Consider the following 6095-nt stretch of genomic DNA (forward strand, 5'->3'; position numbering starts at 1 on the left):
ATCAACTTTGAAAAGCAAGCATTCTCAGCCATATATCTAAATATGTTTTCCATAAAAACATTGTATAAATTTAAAGTTCAGATTGAAGGAAACCTTGGTACTTTGTGCCTACCGATACATCCTAAATTGTAATCACTGAACTGAGCAATTATATTACGATTAAGCAGGCTTACAAGCTAATATTATCATCACGTCTAATTTTCGAATGCGTCAACTTACTCTCTTCATCTATTTCTTTTGTTTTCGACTTTTTCGATTTTTTTTTTTTTGACACTAACTATATACAAACATAAACTAAACAACTCTTTTTGTAATTTTTATGACTCTAGCTATTTACAATTTAAACTAAGACTCTTACAGAAATAAATATACAAACAAAAATGAAATTCTTTGAGAGATCTATTCAGCATTCTTCATACCATTAAGAAGAATTAGTGTTTCAAAACGAGACTTATCTAATGCTTTAGTATATATGTCAGCTAAGTTATCATCAGATGTAACTTTTTCCAAATGAATTAACTTCTTTTGGGCACAGTCACGTAAAAAATGATGTCTAATATCAATATGTTTGGTGACTTTATGCATGACAGGATTATTAGTAATATCTATGGCAGACTTATTATCTATTCTCATAGGAGTATCTAGAAAATCCATACCGTAGTCACGTAATTGTTGCTGTATCCAGAGAACCTGAGAACAACAACTACCAGTAGCCATATACTCTGCCTCACAAGAGGACTGTGCAACAGATGTCTGCTTCTTACACTGCCACGAGACTAGTCTCCCCCCTAAGAATTGACACCCGCCAGTTGTAGACTTCCTATCATTGTTACATCCTCCAAAATCCGAATCAGTATAAGCTACAAAGTCAAACGTGCCACCTAGAGGATACCATAGACCAAGCCCTTGGTGACCTCGTAAGTAACGTAAGATAGTTTGGCTGCAACCAAATGCGACTCTTTCGGACTTGCCTGAAACCTAGCACACAAACAAACAACAAACATAATGTCAGGGCGAGAAGCAGTCAAATACATTAAAGAACCAATTATAGCACGATAATAAGTTGCATCATCAGGCTGATCTTTAGGATCATTAACTCCTAATCCATGATTAAGCTGAATCAGAGTACCATAAGTCTTAGAGTCTAACATTTGAAACCTTTCTAAGATATCATCAACATACTTAGACTGGTGAATGAAAAACCCATCCTTACCCTGATCAACCTGCAAACCTAAGAAGAACTTTAACTTTCCCATAGCACTCATTTCAAATTGACTCTTCATGCTTTTCTCAAAATCTCTGCACATTCTCTCATCAGATGACCCAAATATAATATCATCTACATAGACCTGTACAATCAAATAATCCTGCTTATGCCACTTAATGAACAATGTGCTGTCTATTGAACCTCTACCAATGCCATTATTCAACAAATGTGTTGACAACTTCTCATACCACACTCTGCGTGCCTGATGTAATCCATAAAGAGCCTTATCAAGACGATATGCTCTTCTTGGATAATTAGGATCTTCAAACCCAGGTGGCTGAACCACATACACTTCTTCTTTAACTTCACCATACAAGAAGACATTCTTAACATCTAACTGATACACCTTAATACCCTTAAAACTAGCATAAGCCAAAAACAACCTTATAGCTTCAATCCTAGCAACAGGTGCAAAAGTTTCGTTATAGTCATAACCTTCTCGCTGTGCACATCCCTGAACAACTAATCTTGCCTTATTTCTAGTAACTATCCCCTTTTCATCTCGTTTGCACTTAAATACCCAACGAGTTCCAATCGGCTTTTTATCTCTAGGCACATCTACTAACTCCCAAACACCAAGCTTCTGGAATTGAGCTAACTCCTCTTGCATAGCTTCAACCCAAGAAGGTTCCTTAAGTGCCATCTGAATAATCTTAGGCTCAACCTGAGAAATAAAACATGAATATAAACAATCAGTGATAATCCCAGTATCCTTAACTTCACAAAACAAACTAGTCATCTCCTTATTCAGTTGATTTCTAGTTTTAACTGGTTGAGACACATCTCCAAGGATATTTTCAGGTGGGTGAGCTCTATTCACTCTATGTTGAGGAACAAAATCAACGGTAAGATTTTCTCCTAAATTTGTCTGAATCTGCAACTCAGGAGACACAAAGTCATCATCAGACTCATCTGAAATAGGATCATCATCAGGCAATGGAACCTTAGAAGGAGTAGTTGGAGTAATGTTCTCGGGTTCATTAACTTCTGAATCTGTACTCTTATCATTGTTCTTACTACAGTCACCAACTTCAGTAGTAGACTGAACTTTGGCTAGAGTAGTATCAACATTCTGTGAAGGAGTAGGAATAGGAGCATAATCCAAATGATCTCTAAGTAAGATCACATCATCTGCTGTCTGAGAACCTGGAAAGAATAGGACCATTAAAAGAAGTAAAAACACTATCATAATCAAAATTTTTACCAGAACCTGAGTGTATAGCAGGCTTATGACTAACAATCACAACATTAGTACCCAAATCAACCCTGCCCGTTTGTTTATTATACACTCGCCTAATTGGAGTACCGGGTTTATATCCCATAAAAAAAGCCTTCTTCAACCTTAGAATCTAACTTTGGTTGAGAAAGATATTTTAAAAATGTACACGGTACACCAAAAGGCTCAACATTTTGCAAATTGGGTTTTCGATTATGTAAAAGCTCATAGCAAGTTTTATTAAAACGTTTAACAGTTAAAACCCGATTTAAAATGTGACAAGCTGTATTTACTGCCTCCCCCCAAAACATAGTAGGAAGTCCTGAATCAGCAAGCATTGTCCTAGCAGTCTCAATCAAAGTCCTATTCTTCCTCTCAGCAACTCCATTCTGCTGTGGCTCGTACAATGCACTGAACTGGTGTTGGATTCCCTTGGATAAACAAAAGACTTCCAATGTCCTATTCCTGAATTCAGTACCGTTATCACTTCTGATTCTCTTAACTCTAACTCCATATACATTTTCCGTCTCAACAAAGAAAATTGATCAGAATTTGTGCAGTTTCATCCTTAGAGTGTAAAAAAAACACCCAAGAAAATCTAGAGTAATCATCAGTAACAACCAAGCAGTAGTACATCCCACCAATACTCCTCACATTCACAGGACCAAAAAGATCCATGTGAAGTAACTCAAATGGGGTGGCAATAGAATTTTCTTTCTTCGGTTTTTGTGAACTCTTATGTTGTTTACCCTTCAAACACGGTACACACTTATCTTCCATTTCAAACCTTTTCATCGGAACACCCTCAACCAAACCATGTTTCACAATGTGATTCATCTTTCGAAAATGAATGTGTCCCATTCTTCTATGCCACAAAAGAGATTCAGACTCATTAGCTTTACTTAACAAACAAACTGGTTCCTTCGAATTATCAACACCTAAAATCAATCCATAGATGTCTTTCTTCCTAGGAGCCCTTAACAAAATCCAGTCATCAGGAATAACATACCCAGGCTTCAAAATAAGAGCTTCTTTGTCAGTGAAATGGACATGATTACCTTTATCACATATCTGAGAAACACTCATAAGATTATGGGATAGCTGTTCCACATAATTGACTTTATCCATTGTAATTTTCCCATTGACGACATCACCCTGACCTGAAATATTGCCACCCTTAGGACCAGCAAAACTAACATAAGAACCATGAATATCTACATAATTAGACAAGAGTTTCTTGTCCCCTGTCATGTGCCAGGAGCATCCCTGTCAACATACCAAAGACTGATAGGCTTCCTTGGTCCTCCCTGCACAATAAACAAAATAAGTTAGTTACCATTGGGCACCCAAACCTTTTGAGGTTTGGATTTACCATTCTCGACCTTCATAATCAGCTCAGTCCAATATCCATCGCTCCTTGAAGGTGCCTTGGATACATGTCGACTCACCATAGGTCTCTTACCAAATGAGGTAAAATGACCTCTTGGAGGGGAAAACCTAGGAGAGTGAGGGCCATACCTAGACTGAGTCTTTAATTGATCATAAAAGTTATTAGTATTTTCATTTCTATTCATAGAAGACCGATTGTTAATCACATGATTATTCCTAGGTTCAGATCCTCCAAACGAGTTATTAAGAACTCTACCAGTTGGAGAACTCCTGGGGGGGGGGGTTGAAATTTACTTGAACTACCATTGGAGTAGCTTCCAGAGGAAACATTTCTTGGTTGTCTAAGTCTCTGAGGAGTCTTGGGTCTATTATCAGAAACCGGGGAAACATGATTCTTAGATTTTTCATTAGATCTAGTTAAACTATCCAACGACTTAGTAGGAGAACTATCTTTCCTTACATAACGTCTCTTCCTATTTGGACAACAACTATAAACATGTCCCTGTTCATAACAATAAAAACAAGATCTACTTGCTCGAAGCTTCTTAATCTTATCATTAGACTCTTCTGAAGACACACCTAAACATTCTTTTAACTTAACGGTAGCAGTCTCTTCTTCTGACAACACTTTAGACACATCATTCCCATTTTCAGAAAAATGAACTTTCTTTTGAGTCCATGGAAGTGTAGAAAACGGTGTCAAAGTAACCCCACTAGAAGTAGACTCACCTTTGTTCCAAACTTTGTCAATTTTATCATGATCAATCTTTTCAAATCAATTTCAGAAGATGTAAAAACAGTATCACATCCCTTCATTGTAAAACATTTGACAACTTTTTGGTTATGACACACTTGACTTTCAGAAGTTTTTCTACTTATTGTCCCAACAAGTACATTATAATCAAAAGCAATAGAATTAGGGTCAAATGGTCTCACAAAAGATTTGGCTGACTCAACTTGCTTAAGAATTTGAGATTTCTTTCCGGGTTTGGTCGGCTTGTTAGATTTAGCAGAAGGTTTAGGAGGCATCGAAGAATTTTCTAGTCTGAGTTGGTTGAGAATGACCAGTGACCATCTCTTCCTTCTCAGTCAGATGCTCTAAGGATTTACTATAATTACCATTGAAAGGCGGACATACATCCTTCTAATTATTTCCTAAACCAGTTTTATCTTTAGGGTCTCGGTAGTACTGTTCACCTAAAGACAAAATTAATTCTGCTCCTCTAACTTGTTCAACTTTGGTCTTTAAATTAACAATTTCCACTTTAGCATCAGCTAATTCCTTTTCTTTTTCAGCAAATTCAGCAGTCAATTTAGCATACTGTTCATTTCCTACTTTTTCCATAAGAACTGACTCCCTAAGTTTCTCTTTCAAGACATGAATATCCTTATCTAAAGATTGAATTTTATCTTTGTAAAGGCTTTCTTGTTTAACTAAACCTGAATTCTTAACAAAGTAGGAGTCATTTTCTTTCCTAAAGTTCTCATTCTTAGCAGTTAAACTATCTACAAATTCATTAAGGCTAGAGATTTCATCATTCATAAGGGTAACTAATTTACAGACCTTAACGATAGATTGTAAAGAACAACTTACCTTTTGATCAACAGCTTGACAGTCAGCCATGTATGCAACAAAGTCTTCAGTCGTCATGCCATCAGGAATCTCAAACTCTTTCATTTGTTCTTCAACACTCTTTTCGAACTCATCTTTCTCAGCAAATGATTCATCTTTCTCAGCCGAAATGGATTCACTTTCTGAATTCACTATCTCAGTCACCTTCCGAACACTTTCACTAATTGTCTCAGATGATCTATCTTCACTAGTATAGACAACATAGTCAATGGTATCTACAACCTCATCAGCAATATTAGCATAATCATCATATATCTCAGCTAAATATGCATGATTTGAGGTATCCTCTGATTGAGTATCCCACTGATATGTAGCATAATCATCATATATCTCAGCTAAATATGCATGATTTGAGGTATCCTCTGATTGAGTATCCCACTGATATGTACCATCTGGATTTTGAACAACTACCGCTTTTGAATCCATTAACTGTGAAGATCCATTCTGTTGGGGATTCGCTTGATATAGAACCAAAGCTTGTGTCTTGTTTTGATTAGGTGAAGTCATTCCTCCCTGATTATAATTTTGACGTCCCACAGCAGTATTATCATTTCTCTTTGGACGCTGACACTCCCTAGCAAAATGGCCAA

Source organism: Erigeron canadensis, chromosome 3 (assembly GCF_010389155.1).
Source record: "Erigeron canadensis isolate Cc75 chromosome 3, C_canadensis_v1, whole genome shotgun sequence".
Taxonomy (NCBI): Eukaryota; Viridiplantae; Streptophyta; class Magnoliopsida; order Asterales; family Asteraceae; genus Erigeron; species Erigeron canadensis.